This window comes from Episyrphus balteatus, chromosome 2 (assembly GCF_945859705.1).
Source record: "Episyrphus balteatus chromosome 2, idEpiBalt1.1, whole genome shotgun sequence".
NCBI classification, from domain to species: domain Eukaryota; kingdom Metazoa; phylum Arthropoda; class Insecta; order Diptera; family Syrphidae; genus Episyrphus; species Episyrphus balteatus.
Window position 1 is genome coordinate 114,709,166 of NC_079135.1, and position 21,184 is coordinate 114,730,349.

At 30.0% G+C, this 21,184-nt stretch overlaps 1 protein-coding gene across 1 annotated transcript in view; it reads left to right on the plus strand.

Annotated features, from left to right (window-relative positions):
• Nucleotides 1–19,435: 19,435 nt before the first annotated feature.
• The window catches only part of LOC129912658 (delta-sarcoglycan), a 39,894-nt gene continuing 38,145 nt past the window's right edge, over nt 19,436–21,184 (plus strand). The window contains exon 1 of the mRNA XM_055991004.1: nt 19,436–20,258. The gene's annotated coding sequence lies outside the window, so the exon portion shown is untranslated. The remainder of the gene's footprint in view (nt 20,259–21,184) is intronic.

The window sequence follows — 21,184 nt, forward strand, 5'->3', positions numbered from 1 at the left end:
ATAGGAGTTTGGTGAAATTTTGTTAAGAAGTTGAGGCTTAAGTTTTCTTCTTAAAGGCTTGTGTCAACGTGTTATGGGTTTTTTTGGTTACATTAATAAGCTTTTGAGGATTGTCATAAATTTAAGTTTAAAGTTTTTTTTTTGTTACAAGTTTGTGGAGAAGATAATCTCTTCTGGGTGCATGTGCACTTAAATGTAAGGGACACCTTTTGGCTTTTGTGTCGAACAGGAAGTGGGTGCATTTTTTTTATTTTTTTTTTTTTTTTCACCACAACAAAAGTAAACAAGACCTCACTTCATGATATACAAAAAAAAAACCATTGATGTGGTCCCCTCAAAAGGATATCCAACAACGATGAGCCACATAAAGAAAAACTCTATAGCTCTGAGCAAATATTTGCATAAAAAGGTCAGTGGCACCTTTTCAATTGGTGAAAGGCACATATAAACTGAATATTGCCCCAGGAAGTGGAAGGACTTTCAGATTTTTTTCTCTCTTTTCAATAGAAAAAAAAATACATATATCCCTCATATAAGAGCGGTGTTTGTGTACACAAGGTGATGATGGCTGGCCATTCATAGGTGGTAAATTGTGGGCAAAATGTTTCCTGGTTTTCTGTTTTTTTTTTTTTTTTTTTTTTGATTTTATTTATGTTGTTTTTGTCTCCTTTTTTAGCTCGAAGCAATAAAATGTTCTCATTCAGAAAAGAAATTCAAAGAGCTTTGGCAAAAGTCTGTGATATTCGAAAGTAAGAAAAAAAAAAAAAAAATTGCGATGCAGTCAGTGATTTATCGAATTATCCCTAAAGCGATTTCTGTCTCTCCTTATCTCTGATGGTTGAAAAAAAAAAAGAAATATAAAATCCATATAATTATTTGCAAAAGAATGAAAGGTAAAAAAAAAAATGTCAACTTTGTCCTTGTGATGATGATATCAGGGGAATGTCATGTAATTACCTCTTGTGACTGATGCAATTTTATTTTTAAGAGGTCCACAACGATTTCTTTTGAAATATTATAACTGAATTGGCTGGAGGCAAAACACTGTTTAATGTTGAGGTATTGTGAGTTCTGAATATTTAACTGAAGAGGTGCAATAATAATAAAAAGCTAATTTTTTTTTATAATTAAAAAAAAAAAAAATCTTTAAGAAAAAAGTCAACAATTAATTGCATTCATGGAAACACCCTCTGAAATACTTGAGATGGTATCTTCTTTATTATGAAAAACATTCTTACAGTGAGTGTTGTATACGCTTGGTAAAGAAATAACTTTTTTTTAAACTTTACTTCATTCAACACTCAACATGAAAATAACGAAAGTATAAACAACAGACAAAAAAATTTCATCGTTGCCAAGATTGAACAGTGGTGCTTTTTATGAATTTTGACATCAAAAATTTTTTTATTTAAGTCGCAGTCGGATATTTGTAAAAATAATTGACTTTAATGTGTTTTTAAGCTATATTTGAATATTATTCCATTCTTCGCCATATAGTATGTAATGCATTTCGTTGTTTGTAAAATAGTTGTTTCCGTATACACTCTGCGAAATAATTATAAGGACAAATTGATTTTATTCGTCTTAAGATATGTAAAGGATATTATTTTTTATTTCTTTTTAATCCAGTCAAATAAGGGTTTAACCTCGGAATGAATGTTAGTAGAAATTTTTTTTGCTCAATATCTTCCTTTTGCCATTCTATAACATATCTCAAAAGTCTAGAAAAATCTCATGTCCGCTTGTCGCGATTTCAAGGTCAAATCGCGAAATGGAGATTTTCAAAATTAGCAAAAATAGGCTATGGTATTATATACACATATGATACATGATTTCAAGGTATTTTTTAATGCTGATTCCAAAAAATCTAAAATCAAGACAATCTGACGTCTCTGGAAAAAGTTATACCTGTTTTTCATCTGTCAACTCATATTATTATAACAGTTGCAAACTTACTCCCGAAAAACCCTTAAAAGTTATGGTAGATGAACCAAATTTTGAATGAAGATTTTAGAATCCATCATTATTAAAAATCAAAACAATCCATTACAAAAAATATATATACCTACCTACGAAATAATGGTATTTTTTGATGGAGGGGCAAATTTTAGGATATGCACTAAAAAAGATTCTTGTTCATCTTAGGAATAAGTGCTAATAGGCTAATTTTTTCATTTTAATCTTTGTTTGGATATAGGATTTTAGATTTTTTGGAATCAGCATTAAAAAATACCTTGAAATCATGTATCATATGTGTATATAATACCATAGCCTATTTTTGCTAATTTTGAAAATCTCCATTTCGCGATTTGACCTTGAAATCGCGACAAGCGGACATGAGATTTTTCTAGACTTTTGAGATATGTTATAGAATGGCAAAAGGAAGATATTGAGCAATAAAAAAATTCTACTAACATTCATTCCGAGATTTACCCCTTTTTTCTCCTTATTTGACTGTATTATTTATGAATAGGGAGACATGTATATGGGGGATTGTTTCCCACCATTTGTTTTTATTTAATTCATTAGAATACAATAATACAGTTATTTTTTCCGGGTCTGGAGCGAAATAATTATTATGGACACATCTGATTTTTGCACTAAAAGTTAGGTTTAGCGGGATAATATGTAACCAAAAGTAAGTGAATTATTTGGAAAATTAATTTTAAGCCATTATATCGATTTCATAAGTAAAAGTTTTTAGTAATTTCAAAATGCGACCTGGAAAATCTATGAAATAGATTGAACTGAGCAAACTTAAGGCTTACCATGAAAAGAGGCTGTCTACCCGGGAAATATTTACAGAATTGGAAAGGTCAGATTGTGTATAATTAATAATTTAATTTACAAAGGTGACAAGTATGGTTACTTAAACTATTAGGAAGGAAGCCTTTGGTCGAGGAGATAGCCAAAAGCGGAGTACGACGCACAGTGTGCAATTTTCGCAATCTAGCTGTACTTTAATGAAAAATATATGTCTCCCAAATCTAACAAAATTGGTATCATATGAAAGGTAAAACCTTAGGCAATAGAATGGCAAAAAAAAACAACAAGAAAACAACTGTATTTAACGTTCCTCAGAATCACAAACATTAGCTTGGTTCAAGAGAAAAAAAATTTAAAGCTCCTTGCTTTTCTTGGGTCACTTTGATAACAGCGTGGTTAAGTAATTTAATAGTTGTTTAAATGAAATTTATTTTTTTTTATTTTAAATAACATTTAAGAAATATTTAAGGTAAGTACATTTTTGTGTGCACTAAAAAATAAAAAAAAAATAAAAAATCATTTGTGTGAAGACCTAAAGAGTGTTGTTTTTTTGTGTTGTTTAACTTTGTAAAGCGTTTTAAAAATGTATCCTCGTGTTTCCATCGTGTTTTTGGGCTTAAACTTTTCTTGCATCTGCCGTGCGAAACCATTAATTTTTTTTTTTGTTCAGGTTCATAGGGCAAAAACCAATTTTTTGATCTTTTGAAAAATCGTAAATCACATTTTTACAAATTGAAAATGACTTTTTTAGATTCTTGTTGGCAAAATAAGACAAAAAGATTAAATAAAATTTTTCGATATTTTGCTTCGTTTTCGAAATAGAGACAGTTTAAGAACCAACTCCCAAAATCGTTTGTTGGATGTCGGCTCTTCCCCACCCATTGTGCTACATTTTGTACTCGTATACCACGGGTTGGGTTCGATATCCCGCTTTTTATATTCCCGTTTTTTTAAATCCCGCTTTTAAAATCCCGTTTTTCACTATCCCGCTTTTTATAATCCCGCTTTTTAAAATCCCGATTTTTATAATCCCGTTTTTTATTATCCCGATTTTGCAAGCAAAACTAGTTGTTTTATTTTAAAAAATCGCGCGATTTTTTAAAATAAAACAACTAGTTTAGCTTGCAAAATTGGGATACTAAAACAAATTAAAAAATGAGACATTGTTCTAAACGCATTTAATTAAAAGCTTTAACAAAAAATATAATATATAAAAAAATAAGAAAAAGTAAGGAATGTGATACTAAAAAGAAATCAATTAACGAACTAATATTTACTTTAAAGTTTCAGAAGAACAATCAAATCGTGATAATCCCATAGATTAATAATAACATAAAATGATCACAACACCTAAAATTAAGTACACACTACATAATCAAAAGAAATTTCATTTAAATATATTTCAACTTATATTTGGATGCATTTCAACAATATTGATATTTAAATAAATGAAATTTCTTTTACTTGTGAACTCAATTTAAGGCTTTATATTTTTATAAAAGAAATACCGTTTTCATAATGTGTTGAAGGTACATATTGTGTGGGCAAAAAATCAGTTTTACTAATTTTTTTGTCTATTTCTCATGATTTTTTTATTTGTGAATTAAGCATGTATTTGGTAAAAAAAAATCGGAATTTTCGGGATTTGACGGGATTTTAAAATGCGGTATTTCAGAAAACGGGATTTAAAAAAGCGGTATTTTAGAAAACGGGATTTTGAAACTTTTTTTTCGGGATTTTCGAAAAACGGGATTTTAAAAAGCGGGATTCCGATACGCTCCCGTATACCACATATTGGACATAAAGTTAGATATATAATTTTGAAAATCAATATAACCCTTGTAGAAATACATTACTTAAATTAATTATGTTGGTTTGCATCAAAAAAATTAACTGAACTTGGAATTAGAATTAAGTACCGCTAGATTGGCAAAATTGCACACTGTGCGTCGGCTGCACTAAATAATGGAGGTGCACAGAGAAAAATAGACCACATAAAATAGAACAAAAACAATAAGATTTCTCTATGGTTTTCATCCAAGAAAGAAACCTTATTAAAACAATCGGGTTTTCCTTATTGTTTTAAAATCTGCAAAAAAATAAAAAAAACGATGACCAGGCTGGGAATCGAACTGGAGACTTCAAATCATTAGTCGCCCAACTTACCACCTGAACCAGCCTGCCATGAAAATATTGATCGCGATTTTTGTTCTAGTGCTAAGTTGCAAAAAAAATCAACTTTTCAGTAAAATTTTAATAAGATTTTCTCTTTAAAAATAATAAGAAATCTCCTTAAAAAAACCTTATTAATTAGTGGAGTAACTAAAGCTCAAAAATTGGCAATATTAGGGAACCCGGTCGAACAGCTTATATTTTGATCATCTTTTTTTTCAAACGTCGGTAATTAAAAATACTTTAAAGTCTATAGATTAAAAATTGCCGGTGTTGCCGTTTTGATTTTTTAAATTTTATTGAAGATTTTTGTGAACAAAAAAATTTTTTTTCCAAAAATTTTTCTTAAATTTCATAAATTAATTGATGCCAAAAGATTGTCTAGGAAATTCAAGGAAAAAAAATATCTGGGAGTGAGGGACAATCTTTCATCGTTCAAGCGATAGATGCAATTTTCTTATTAATTGACTTCAAACACAAAAAAAAATATTTGAACACAACGGCCACACCTACAATATTTAAATGTACATTTTTAAAAAGCTAGAAGCTTAGTCATATTTGTAAAATTAAAATTAAGTTAATTGAATAAAGAGCTTTTGAAAGAATGGTAACTGAACTCAAATTTTTGAAAAAAAAATTATTGAAAAAATTTTAACATGTGGTTTTTAAAACTTTTTCGTAATATAAAATGCATTTTTTTTTTCAATTTTTTTTGGCCACATTTATTATAATTTGAAATTATAAAAGGAAATGTCAATATGTATTACGGTTTATAAAAAAAATTAAAAAGTATTTCATTTTCGAAGAACTTTTTTGAATAGAAGTTTTGGAAAAAAATTTAACTTATTTTTTTTTTAAAGTTCAACTTCTAAATATAAAATTATTTTTTATTAATTTAATAACCCTTACTGTTGAAAGCTAAATAGCAAAAATATAAAGTTCTTATTTACCAAAGTCTTTGAGAAAATCAATTATTTCAATGCAAAAATTCAGTTTTTATCAAAAAAAATCATTGAAATTGAAGTAATTTTTAATTATTTTTTTTAAACTGTAATATATATTACCTTTTCCTCTTCGGAATTCAACTGATAATATTTATGGCCAAAAATTTTTTTAAAATAAATTCATATTTTATTAGATAAAGTTTGGAAAAAGTCATTTACATTTTTTTTTTTTTACATTTTTTTTTAATTCTGAGTTTGAGGACCATTTTTTCAAAAACTCTTCATTAAGTTTAGTGGATTTAAATTTAAGAGATAAGAATGAGCTTCTGGCTTTTTAAAATGTATTTTAAAATATTGTAGGTGTTGCCGTTGTTTTCAAAATATTTTTTTTGTGTATGAAGTCAGATTGTGAGAAAATTGCATTTATTGCTTAAACGATGGAAGATTGTCCCTTACTCCTTTATACTTTTTTTCCTTAAATTACCTAGAGAATGATTTGCTATCATTTGTTTTATGAAATTTAAGCAAAAAAAATGGTTTTGTTCAAAAAAAAAATTAATTTTAATTTAAAAAAAACAATACGGCAACATCGGCAACTTTTAATCTATAGACTTTAAAGTATTTTTAATTACCTACGTTTGAAAAAAAAAATCGTCAAAATCAGAGCTGTTCGGCCGGGTTCCCTAATAATTTGCTTTAGTTACTCTACTAAATCGTTGATTTTAATAAGATTTCCTTATGAAATGTATGGACGGTAAAACAATATGGCAATGTGTTAATTTTTAGCGGGTCATATTTTTCTCTGTGTGGATTCAGGTCATTTCTACCAAGGCAAATGTTGAAAATCGTAGCTCTTGCCAAGGCATAAACTTGCTCGCCTTCGCTTTAGTAAAAAGCATTATTTATGCAGTATTTTTTTTTTCTTTGATATTGATATGAAACAAAAATGGTTGTTTGTAAAATCGGTTTACGGACTATAATCTTACGTGAAGACGTCATAACTCATAATTTATAATTTTTGAAGCTCAATACATACATATTAATTAATTAAATTAAAAATTAGAATTTTTCACTATGTCAATTTTTTTATATGCAAAAGTATACCAAAAAGACTTATATTTCTTTTAAAAAATTAAGCCATAACTAAAGCCTACATGTTTTGTAAAAAGTGATGATTTCTTAAAATAAAAAAATCACACATTTTTCATGAAAAAAGAGAAAAAAATTAAGTTTTTTTTTACAAATCATATTGTCAATATTTTTGCTTAACAATCATTTGTACTTATTATAAAATTTTATATCATCGGAAAGCTTATTATTTTAGCTTTCAATATTTACCTCAATCTTTTTTGTGCGACATCTAGAAAAAAAGCTGGAATTTTTTAATACAATTAATTTTCATCAAAAAAAAACTTTTTTTCTTACATTTCGATTTGGTCCATTTTTTCATTGACAACTAATAATAACATTTTATAATGATAATAATAATGATAATATTTTATATCATTGGAAAGCTTGTCATTTCACCTTTAAATATATGCCTCAATCATATCTATACGACATCTTTCAAAAAGTTACAATTTTAAAAGACAACCATGTCAAAATTAAAACTGAGATTAGGGGAGAGTGGGGCCAAATGTAACACTTTTTTCTAAAATCGATGGTTCTCCTACAAATTTGAAAGTGGGTCAACCAGACCTTTTTTAAATTAAAGACCCATGTTTTAGCTCCAAGATCCATTATAAAAATTTAGCAAAACATAACGGTAATGTTGAAAAATAAAGCTTCCAAAAAAAAAATCGTGTTGTTTCAACTTACCCCACATACGGGGCAAAGTGTAACACATACCGGGGTAGGTTGTACCAAGAACTAAAAATAAGAGAAAAATACATTTATTTGTTTATATTTATTTATTTTTAATTAATAACAATAAAAACAAACCTCAGTCATGAAATTTTGGTGCAAATTTGTAAAAAGTGGAGAAAATCCAAGATTTCCAGAGAAAATTTGACAGTAGTCTTAAATAAAAGTTATTCGAATTCATAAATTGTTTTATAAGCTTTATGAATTCAAGTGGTGGTTCAAAAATGTGTTTCCAATTTCAAAATAAATACAAATTCAATTACAAGCATTCATATTCAGGGTTGTTATTTGTTAATTATATTAGGTAAACAATTTTTCAGTATAGGTAGGTTTTTACATGGTACAACTTGCCCCGGAAAAATGTTACAACTAGCCCCAGCATGAAATTTGGCACATAAAATCAATTTAAAAAAAAAGCGAAACTGATATAGACATAACATATACACGCAATTTGAGCCAAAACACAGTTGCATATAACAAAAAAACACTTAGCACTCTATCTTTTTCGGGTAAAGAGGTAGACCAAAAAAAAAATTTTAAAAAAAAGTTACAAACATGCATTTTTTGGGCACCACTAGTGTAACTTCTCACCCTGTCGTCTAATCTTCATCTAAAGAAAATGTGCCGGTAGATATGCAAAAATTGAGCATTTTTCTCCTTTACGCGTTTCTTAATATTGAAAGGAACATCGCTTTTTTTAGCTGTTAATTCTTACCCCTGTTACATTTAGCCCCACTCTCCCCTACGTTGGTTTGGTGTTGGCAAACGATCTCTCGCAGGTGTTTTGTTCTCACTCGTATCGATCCGTGAAAGCTTCGCACAGTCGTACTATATTGGTACACACAAGTTTAGCGAACTACTCGAGAGGGTGGTGTTAGGTTTTTTCGTTACGAAATTTCTTGTTCCGGTCCCCGAGCTCAAAGCCCGCGATAAAATCTATGCAATAGCTTAATAAAAACTTTTTTTCACCAAAACTAATATACCTATACATATATTGGATACTCATATCTATTATTTTAATCGGTAAATGAGAAATAGTTTAATGTGGTTCTGATTAAAATAAAAACAATTTCCCCCCTCCAAAATTTTGACCCATACGTGTTATTAAAAAAAAAATTAAAGTCCCGTTGACTTAAAGTTCGGAAAACAACTTGATTCCGGTTTATCATTTCTGGAGCATTTAAATCAGTATTGTTTCGTATTTCTGTCGTAAAATCATATGATCAAAATGGAAAATCATATTTCTTAAAAAATGCTTTATCGATTTTGATACAAAATTCTATAGGCTTTGGTAAATAAGCTGGACGGCATAGCGACCAATTTTGTCTTGAAAATTATATGCAAACAAAATTTTATTTTTAAAACTGCTTCTACAATTATCCATGTAAAATTGACGATTAAATTAAATTGAAATGTTTTTTTTTATGAAAAATTACTACACTGAGAAAAAACGTATTGAGAAAAAAAGTAACGTTGATGCAATGTTACAAAAACTTTCATGAAAAATTTTCAAATTAAATTTATCAGACTTCAGATTCAGTTCTAGAAAATTCCAATTATATTTCATTTTTCATTTTAGATCCTGCCATTGTGCATGATAGCTGTCATCCAACTCATATATTTTTTCTTTGTCTAATATTCTTTCAAAACAATTGCAAGTACGAACTATAACTAATCCTCTAACTGGAAATGACTAAAAACTAAAACTGACTGAAATGAATTAGTTTGATAAGAAAACAAAAATAAAACAAAAATTTAACAAAAGAAACCAATTTCAATTAAATGAACAAATAAAAGATGATACAACAAACTAAACGAAAACTAAAAAAAATGAAAAAAAAAAAACAAATTATTATCCACATCAAGCGAGTTGCAACCTCTTTTAAAAACTAATAAAAACTAAAACGGAAATAAAAGAGAGAAAGAAAAAAAATCATGATTTCCACTTTGCTGACAGTAACAATCATAACCTACAACCACTCGTGTCTCTTCGGCAAACATAACAGTGCAACCACAAGTGCACAAAATTGTCCCCTTTCTCTTGGGTCCTTATATTGTTTGTGAGAGGGGGGGGGGGGGGGAGAAGACATCGTCTGACCAACGAGCGCCGACGACGATGATGATGTTGAGGTCCACTCTCTCTCTCTCTCTCTCTGATAAAACTATTGCTACAATTTTGCAATCAGACTAGGAATGTCCTTGGAGATCACGTAAAGAATTGAAAATTCCCTCTTCAGTATAACACAATTCAGTTTTGTGGGCAGGCCAACAACATCAGCATCAGGTTCAGGCGATGACGATGACAACGACCGACCACCACACAGAGAACGAGAAGTGACATCAGGTCAAATGGATTCCATATAGAACAACAAACTAAACGAAGCCTGTTACAGATACTTAGTTAGGATTGTGTCCTGGTTCTGGTCATATAACGTCGTTCTCATATAAAATTGAACTGAATATGAAGTAATTGCTCGCCTCCTCTTGCCCACCATTGTGGTTTCTATATTTTCTATATATGCAAATCCTCAAGTAAAAAATGACAGGAAGAACAAAAAAAAAAAAATAAGGTCCTTTGATTAAGCAATTTCGCCTGATGCTGTCGTAGACTGACGGACGCATGCAACAGAATGTCACATAAAAGAATTGTTAATCTGTGTGGTTGGATTAGATTTGATTCTAAATTAAATGTCAGCAAAAATAGCAACAGCGTATCCTTTTTGCACATTCGAAGCACGTAGATTTTATTAGTTTCACCCTTCCTCTATTCGAATGTATACTTGTATGTGTGAAGAACAAAGTAAACTCTCTTTTGGTTAACTTCAAAGATGGGGAATGCTTTATCCCTGGGATTATCACAGGATATCAAAACATTCTGAAGGATAAATTTATTACCAAACTATTTTAATAGTCTGCCAAAGAAAGTTAGATATATAAGAGAAAACTTATCGATGTCACACAGGTTGATATTGAACTGCAAACTCTTAACGCAAAATGATGATGTATGAACGGAGATCAAGCAAAAATGTTGTAGCCAGGACTTGTCATCTATATACTGCGGCTATAAGACATGAGAAGTAAAAGTTGATTTAGGGAGAGTCTGAAGAATGCTGAGTATTTTTTTATTTAATTTTAAAAGGATAAAAGGATACTTTTGAAAAGCAATAAATTCATACAGGTAGCTGAAAGTGTTCCCTTTTGAGCAAGAAAAAGGAGTCTTTAAAAGAATATCATATCGTGCAATTTTTAATAAATTTGCAAGAGTTTTTGAAGGATAATGCTCTACATAAGAAAAAGTGTATTTTTGGAATTTGAATAGAAAATGAATGATTGGAATATAAAGGCAAAATAAAAACAGAGGTTATTCACCTTTTAGTTCGTTTACGTTTTTAATTTTTTATTTTTATAAGAAAATGTTTGAAATGTATTTTTGCAAGAATTTAAAGTGTCTCAAAAATATCATGGTTTAATAAGGGTGTTTTTTCATAACAAATTTAGTTTATTTTTTATTACCGAATTTCATTCGGATAGATCGCACATTAAAAAAAAAAAAAACATGATTTTCTTATAAACAAATAATTACAAAAAAAGCCTGCATCTAAAGACCTCTTTAAGGATTCGAATTTATTTAAAAAAAAGTCTTCATGACATCATGACAAATTAGGACTTTTCGAAGCAAAAAGTATGACCTTAAGACCTTAAGAATTTATGAAAGAAAAAAGTCTTCATGACGAATTAGGACTTCACGAACCAAAAAGTATGACCTTAAGATCTCTTTTAAGAAGCGAATTTATGAAAAAAAAGTGTTAATGACGAATTAGGACTTCACGAAACAAAAAGTATGACCTTAAGACCTTTTTAAGAATGCGAATTTGTGAAAGAAAAAAGTCTTTATGACGAATTAGGACTTCACGAACCAAAAAAAGATCTCACGAAAAAAAAAGATCTCTTTTAAGAAGCGAATTTATGAAAGAAAAAAGTGTTCATGACGAATGAGGACTTCACGAAGCAAAAAGTATGACCTTAAGACCTTTTTAAAATGCGAATTTGTGAAAGAAAAAAGTCTTCATGACGAATTACGACTTCACGAACCAAAAACTATGACCTAAAGATCTCTTTTAAGAAGCGAATTTATGAAAAAAAAGTGTTAATGACGAATTAGGACTCCACGAAGCAAAAAGTATGACCTTAAGACCTTTTTAAAAATGCGAATTTATGAAAGAAAAAAGTATTCATGGCGAATAAGGATTTCACGAATAAAAAAGTATGACCTAAAGATCTCTTTTAAGAAGCGAATTTATGAAAAAAAAGTGTTAATGACGAATTAGGACTTCACGAAGCAAAAAGTACTATCTCAAGATCTCTTTTAAGAAGCGAATTTATGAAAGAAAAAAGTGTTCATGACGAATGAGGACTTCACGAAGCAAAAAGTATGACCTTAAGACCTTTTTAAAATGCGAATTTGTGAAAGAAAAAAGTCTTCATGACGAATTAGGACTTCACGAACCAAAAACTATGACCTAAAGATCTCTTTTAAGAAGCGAATTTATGAAAAAAAAGTGTTAATGACGAATTAGGACTCCACGAAGCAAAAAGTATGACCTTAAGACCTTTTTAAAAATGCGAATTTATGAAAGAAAAAAGTATTCATGGCGAATAAGGATTTCACGAATAAAAAAGTATGACCTTAAGATCTCTTTTAAGAAGCGAATTTATGAAAAAAAAAAGTGTTAATGACGAATTAGGACTTCACGAAGCAAAAAGTACTATCTCAAGATCTCTTTTAAGAAGCGAATTTATGAAAGAAAAAAGTGTTCATGACGAATGAGGACTTCACGAAGCAAAAAGTATGACCTTAAGACCTTTTTAAAATGCGAATTTGTGAAAGAAAAAAGTCTTCATGACGAATTAGGACTTCACGAACCAAAAACTATGACCTAAAGATCTCTTTTAAGAAGCGAATTTATGAAAAAAAAAGTGTTAATGACGAATTAGGACTCCACGAAGCAAAAAGTATGACCTTAAGACCTTTTTAAAAATGCGAATTTATGAAAGAAAAAAGTATTCATGGCGAATAAGGATTTCACGAATAAAAAAGTATGACCTTAAGATCTCTTTTAAGAAGCGAATTTATGAAAAAAAAAAAGTGTTAATGACGAATTAGGACTTCACGAAACAAAAAGTATGACCTTAAGACCTTTTTAAAAATGCGAATTTGTGAAAGAAAAAAGTCTTCATGACGAATTAGGACTTCACGAACCAAAAAGTATGACCTTAAGATCTCTTTTAAGAAGCGAATTTATGAAAGAAAAAAGTGTTCATGACGAATTAGGACTTCACGAAGCAAAAAGTATGACCTTAAGACCTTTTTAAAAATGCGAATTTATGAAAGAAAAAAGTATTCATGGCGAATTAGGACTTCACGAACCAAAAAGTATGACCTTAAGATCTCTTTTAAGAAGCGAATTTATGAAAAAAAAGTCTTCATGACGAATTAGGACTGCACGAAACAAAAAGTATGAAAAAAGTCTTCATGACGAATTAGGACTTCACGAACCAAAAAGTATGACCTTAAGATCTCTTTTAAGAAGCGAATTTATGAAGGAAAAAAGTGTTAATGACGAATTAGGACTTCACGAAGCAAAAAGTATGACCTTAAGACCTCTTTAAAAATGCGAATTTATGAAGAAAAAAGTCTTCATGTCAAATCAGGACTTCACGAAACAAAAAGTATGACCTTAAGATCTCTTTTAAGAAGCGAATTTATGAAAAAAAAAGTATTCATGACGAATTAGGACAAAAAGCAAAAAGTATGACCTTAAGACCTCTTTAAAAATGCGAATTTATGAAAGAAAAAAGTCTTCATGACGAATCAGGACTTTACGAAACAAAAAGTTTGACCTTAAGATCTCTTTTAAGAAGCGAATTTATGAAAAAAAAGTGTTCATGACGAATTAGGACAAAAAGCAAAAAGTATGACCTTAAGACCTCTTTAAAAATGCGAATTTATGAAGAAAAAAGTCTTCATGTCAAATCAGGACTTCACGAAGTAAAAAGTATGACCTTAAGATCTCTTTTAAGATGCAAATTTATGACAGAAAAAAGTCTTCATGACGAATTAGGACTGCACGAAACAAAAAGTATGAACTTAAGAACTCTTTTAATATGCGAATTTATGAAAGAAAAAAGTCCTCATGTCAAATCAGTACTTCATCAAGTAAAAAGTATGACCTTAAGACCTTTCTAAAAATGCGAATTTATGAAAGAAAAAAGTCTTCATGATGAATTAGGACTTCACGAAACAAAAAGTATGACCTTAAGATCTCTTTTAAGAAGCGAATTTATGAAAGAAAAAAGTGTTAAAGACGAATTAGGACAAAAAGCAAAAAGTATGACCTTAAGACCTCTTTAAAAATGCGAATTTATGAAGAAAAAAGTCTTCATGTCAAATCAGGACTTCACGAAGCAAAAAGTATGACCTTAAGATCTCTTTTAAGATGCAAATTTATGAAAGAAAAAAGTCTTCATGACGAATTAGGACTGCACGAAACAAAAAGTATGAACTTAAGAACTCTTTTAATATGCGAATTTATGAAAGAAAAAAGTCCTCATGTCAAATCAGTACTTCATCAAGTAAAAAGTATGACCTTAAGACCTTTCTAAAAATGCGAATTTATGAAAGAAAAAAGTCTTCATGACGAATTAGGACTTCACGAAGCAAAAAGTATGACCTTAAGAACTCTTTTGAGTTGCGAATTTATGAAAGAAAAAAGTTTTCATGACGAATTAGGACTTCACGAAGTAAAAAGTATGACCTTAAGATCTCTTTTAAGATGCAAATTTATGAAAGAAAAAAGTCTTCATGACGAATTAGGACTGCACGAAACAAAAAGTATGAACTTAAGAACTCTTTTAATATGCGAATTTATGAAAGAAAAAAGTCCTCATGTCAAATCAGTACTTCATCAAGTAAAAAGTATGACCTTAAGACCTTTCTAAAAATGCGAATTTATGAAAGAAAAAAGTCTTCATGACGAATTAAGACTTCACGAAACAAAAAGTATGACCTTAAGATCTCTTTTAAGAAGCGAATTTATGAAAGAAAAAAGTGTTAAAGACGAATTAGGACAAAAAGCAAAAAGTATGACCTTAAGACCTCTTTAAAAATGCGAATTTATGAAGAAAAAAGTCTTCATGTCAAATCAGGACTTCACGAAGCAAAAAGTATGACCTTAAGATCTCTTTTAAGATGCAAATTTATGAAAGAAAAAAGTCTTCATGACGAATTAGGACTGCACGAAACAAAAAGTATGAACTTAAGAACTCTTTTAATATGCGAATTTATGAAAGAAAAAAGTCCTCATGTCAAATCAGTACTTCATCAAGTAAAAAGTATGACCTTAAGACCTTTCTAAAAATGCGAATTTATGAAAGAAAAAAGTCTTCATGACGAATTAGGACTTCACGAAACAAAAAGTATGAAATTAAGATCTCTTTTAAGAAGCGAATTTATGAAAGAAAAAAGTGTTAAAGACGAATTAGGACAAAAAGCAAAAAGTATGACCTTAAGACCTCTTTAAAATGCGAATTTATGAAAAAAAAAAGTCTTCATGAAATTTATTCACTTGATTGTAGGGAACTTTCTCGAGCTCATCATCAATTCGACCTCAAGTCCTTTTACAATATCCTCACGTATTAAATTCAACACAATCTGATATCTCAAAGCTGAAAAACACCTTCATTTTCTAAGCACCTACTAAAGAACGTGTTAAATTATTGTCACAAAAAAAAAAAAAACTCATATCGCACTAAACTTCAACTTCAATGTGACTTTAATCAAAACGACGACACTTAAATTCAAGTCTGTCGCGCTGTTGGGTGCTTTTGCTATGATGGTTGCACACTTCACTTAGCAACGCCTCACAACAAAGTGTCACCGTTACGTTGTTGTATAAAATAGTTGAAAAAGGGTAAACCACTCAGCGAATGCATACTGCACTGAATGGAATCAGCTCCAGCTCTAGCTCTCCCGCCAAAGAGGATAAATAAAACTCAAAAGAAAGCGTGAGCTTGGTTGAGTTAACAAAATGCAAAACAACAGAGAAAATTTTTAACCCCGCGGTGGAAATGGTAATACGAGTAGTACAAAAAGCAAAATATTTACCAACTGTTGGAGAGCTAAAAGTTTTTTTTTTTTTATTCTTTCCTTATATCATTGGGAGTCCTGATCCTGATGTTGTGAAGTGAAACCAAAAGGAGCAGCCGGGCTGAAGCTTGTTGCTGGATGAATTCCATTTAGCATGGCTGCTGCAGCAGCTTCAGGACTTTAAGAGTGCAAGGATATTTTTTTTTTATTAAGAGTGAACCCGCCGCCAACACACAACATTGTCTAGCAGATGGCTGCATATGTGTATGAGGTGTGTATATGTGCACAGAACACCTCTCTGCTCTCTCTTCTTGTTTTTTTTATCTGAGATTTTAATTTTCCTGTTTTACTTCCGGTTTTCTGGATTTTGATATCAGCTTGATTGCTGCATGTTCTGTTATATGTACCTGCCGGTATTGTGATGAGTTTTGTATTATTTCTCAGCATGCAATGAATTCAAGTCGTCGCATATATTCAGCGAGCAGATGAATAACCCTGCTGCCAGCAGCGAATGGAATGCCGATTTCCAGATTCTTCCATTCACACGTTGGATTTTTTTTTTCTTTTTTGAATTTATTTTAATTTTGTGAGCTTTTGTTATCGTAATATTTTTCACGGTTCGAAAGGAATTCTCTCATCACAATCAAAGCACACAATCATTTGTGTTTTTGTTGTTTATAAATACAAAATATGGTCACGTGGATTCACACAATGATAATAATAAGAATAATAAATGTTTTGGGTTTAAAGCGGCATTCATTCGATATTTAATTTTGTTTTGTAGTTTAAACAAGGAATTTTTTATTCACCTCGGTTGTAAAGAATATTGTTCTTTTGAAATATGTACATAATAAGAATAATTATTCTCGTATTTTTTATTAAATTCACTTGTGTTTTTTCTGTTAGTAATAATGTAGTATGTAGAATTTAGATAATGTAAACCCTGCATTAATCCTGACATATCTTGTTTTTGGCAAAGTATTTTTATAGGTAGTAGCTACAGGTAAAAGGGTGTTTTTTTTTAAGGGCTGAATTTCATGTCTGAATAAAGTTTTATAAAATCTGACAAATGTTCTTTTTTTATTTTTTAAACTTTGTGAAAAAGTGTGTTTTTGTATAGGAACTAAGAATCAAAAGAGTCTACAAAATGATCTTGAGTGAAAGGGTGAAAATTTGTAAGAATATTTCATTTACCTCAGGCACTATGAATATAATCAGTCTTTAAAAATGTTTTACCATTACGAACTTTATTTTTTTTTTTTTTTGCTTCATGAAAAACATTGTACAACGTAAGCACTATAGGGATTGGAAAACTTGATCATTAAGCTTAAATTTACTTTTTTTTAAATTCGTTATGACCACTTCTTGCTGAGATATCTAACTTTTAATGGAAAAGATTTTTTTTGTCTTTTACCATCAATATCTCAGTAAACCGTGGCACGGTGGAGCATTTGGTGTTTTTTGGCATCAAAATTCATTTGCACGGCCATTTCTTGACGAAATTTCATAAAATTCGGTACACCGAAGGACATTTGTATGGAGAATACGAAAAAGCTGCCAACTTTTTCTTATTCAAAATGGCGGCTCCAAAATGGGGGCCAGAATAAGCCGTCAAATAGGATTTTCTATTTTAAAATAGTACCTATATAAGCTTTAAATTTGGCTTAAGTCAAGTCAAAAAGGCTTAAGATCTTAAACATAGAATTCAAAGATTCATAGGTAAAAAAAGTCAAAAATTTTGTAAAAAAATATTCAAAAAGTGCAAAATTAGTAAAACACACTTTTAGACCTCTTATTACGCTATTTTATGGATATTTTTGTAAATTAGCACAATTTTGACATATCTTCCATTAATGTTTCATACAAAAATTGAGTATTTTGGGATTATATGGTTGCCAACTATGTTTTTGAATAAATATTAGAAAACATGATATATTGAAAAATTTCAATGTTCAATAAAACTGAGAATTTACTTTTTCTGTAAATTAAAATTTATTTTTTTTATAGATTTTAATAATCTGACATTTCGTCAATAAATGGCCCTGCAAATGTATTTTGACGCCAAAAAGAACTACTGTCAACGCTGATTGCACAAGAAAATTAAAGAGGGATTGAAAATTTTGAATAAATGTCCCAAACAAATCTGGAATATTAATTTGAAAAAATGAAGAAATAAAGGCTTTGGGTGGGTTTTGGAATAATCAAGGGTTTAGTTGGAAATATTGAGAAAACCAGAAATGTTGATTTTGCCTTTTTTTTTATGTTTGTCACCGCATAACTTTTGACTGAGTGAACCAATTTTGATAATTCTTGTTATGTTGGAAAACTGGTGGCTGCAGTGTGGTCCCATTTTAATTTCGTTCAGTTATAGCCATACAAACTATTAGAAAATTTTTGCTGTTTGCTCAGAAGTCTCAATACTGGTTTCATTTTTCACCTTTTTCAAAAAAATTAATTTTTTTTCTTCCATGTTGTTACGTAATTTGCAACCTCTTAAATATTTAGAGACCTGATTTATTGTGTAAAAATCTCAAATAAAAAAATCCACTTTCTTATCATCTTTGAGAACCAACATTAAAAAAAATTCGCAAAAAATCACAAAAGATTTTAACAGTTTTGGATTGGAGAAAAATAAACCTAAATTTTAAAACAATTTTCACTACTTTGTGATGCACAGAGCCTTATAAAATCTAGTACACTAATCTGGTGATAATTACAGTATGCAAAAAACTTTTCTTTTAGAGCACATTTAGGGCCATTTTTTTCACTCGGAGTTGAACATAACTTGAGAATTTTTATATTAAAAATTCTCAAGTTTCGTTCAACTCCGAGTGAAAAAAATGGACCTTAATTATTTGAGACAAACTACAGTTTTTTAAAATGTAATTCTAATTATAGTCATTTTTTTCAAAAAAAAAATGTATTCTGTTTCCTAAGCGGGAAGAAAAAGACTCCAACCTTATAAAAATTTTATACTTTTTTTGACTCATCGTTGCATTTTAATCCTATATATTAACTGCTTAAGTTTTTTAATAGAAATAAATATTACGCATACGCCCCAGTGACCCATTATTGTGACTTTAATTTTTTTGACAGTATGAACATTATATTCTCTTGTCTGGCAATGCCCTTCCATCAACCACGTGCTATAAATGAAATTCCTACAACCTCTCTCTCTCTCTCTCTACGTCACATGCGCATTTTCTCCATTCACCACGTGCTTCGCAGAAAGTGTCTGCAAATAACAAACCCCACACACAACAATACAACAGACAAAAACCAAAATAATCATCTGTTTTTCGTGAAAATAGAGAAAAGCTTTCCCAACACACTCTCTGGATGCCAAAACACCCGCACACAAACACTTGTAGATAATTCACGAAAGCAGCTCATTTCCCCCTCGCAATAAACTCCCACTTCTGCCCGCCGCTACCACGCTTATCGTATTTGCACGTAAAAATATCTGCACGTCATAGGGAAAAATTTCCGCACTCGAGAAAGAAAATTTTTCAATTGCTTGCCACAGATAGATTCCGTGATTCAGTGATTGTTAAGACTCCAAAGTGCACGGGAGCGTTTTTGGGGCAAAAATTCCGTCGCGATATTTTTTCTCGTCCGTACTACAGATGTTTTGGTACAGATAGATCTGTTAATATTAAAAAAAAAAAAAATTAATTTAAAAAAAGTAGAAGTTTCAAAAAAAAAAAAGATACGAAGCTCTATCCGAGTTGTACGAGTGTATGCAGTCGGATGGAAAATTTAATTGAGCATTTAATTGCCCGTTGATTGATGACCAAAGTCAAAGCGAAAAGCAATTTTGCAAGCGAGGGTTACAGCAACTTACATCGCTGCGTGTTGCCTCTATGAGTGCGTGTGTTTTTTTTTTTTGGTTAAAGTGTTTTAGTCTGGCTAGGATTCTGGGGTGAATCTCTGCTTTGTTTTATTTTATCTTCATTTTTTTTTTTGTTCAGTTTGGGGGCAAAATTTATATTCGCGGATGAATAAAAAGTGAGAGAGAGAGTTGGATTTATATATATTTAAATGCGTAAAATGAATGATTTTTTGAATTTGCAATGTTGAATGAAGTTCTCGAATTAAATTCAAATTCTGATTTAATTTTTGAGTCACAAGGTTTATTGGCCTCAGCCAGTGGCAGTAGTAATAACAATAATTGTTTTCGCAAAAAGAATCATCATCATTTGCAGAGGGTTGAGGAGAACAATCATCAGCAGCGAGAACGTCACTTTTTAGATTTGGAAGGTGACGAAGACGACGAGGAAGCAATTGAGGAACGTAGTCCACATGAAAAATTGAGTTGGACATTTTTTGAAGAAGTTTCAACACTGGATAGACATCTTCGGAGTGAGGTGAGCTGGATTTTTGAGTTTTTTCTATGAGTTCTGTAGTACAGACCAAAATTTACTAAGAATAAAGACGGTCTTAGGAAACTAATGCATCCAGCAATATTTTGGCTGAAAAAAATTAGTTTAAAGGAAGAGCTTAGCAATTTGATTTTTTAAGATTTTCATATATGTGCCTACCAAACTACTTTTCAAGTTCGAGATTTAAAAATTGCAATGCCTGTGAACATAATGTCATAATTTTGATTTCTGACTTTAAAATTTTTAAAATCTAGTATACTCGATACCCCTTAACGCACATATACATGAGAAATTTAAGCTCTTCAAAACTAGAGCAGTAAAGTATTTTTTGGATTTTAAGTTTTTTTCTAGAGAATAATGTCAATTTTAAGAAAAATATTCAACATTAAACCACCAATATCAAACAATTCAATAAAAAAGTTATTGAAATAAAAAATTGTATGAATTTCTTACAATTTTGACTATTTGGGACTACATTAGCTATTTCGACTATAATATACACAAGTACAAATGAGTGAAATTGAATTTTCTTTTTAAAAACCAAATCTAAACGTATTTTACCAAATGAAAAAAATTTACTTTGCTCAAAAACGTTTCTACAATCATATGAACGTTTTCTTCATTTCACTCATAAACCATTTAACTGATTTGAACAACATTTTGGAATGCTAATGTATTAATTTAAATCAAAAAACACATTTTTGAATTTGACAAAATAATCTAAAATCAATGGATGAGTTTTTTGACGTTTTGTTTATATGTATGAGTGTCGATTAATAAATTACTTATTTTATTAATTTTTTTGAAAAATGATTGAAAATTTGTTTACAAAGTATTTTATAATGTTCTTCTACAGAGATGAATTTAAAACAAAAAAATTAACATCGTCGAGGCAACTGTGTTATAAAACA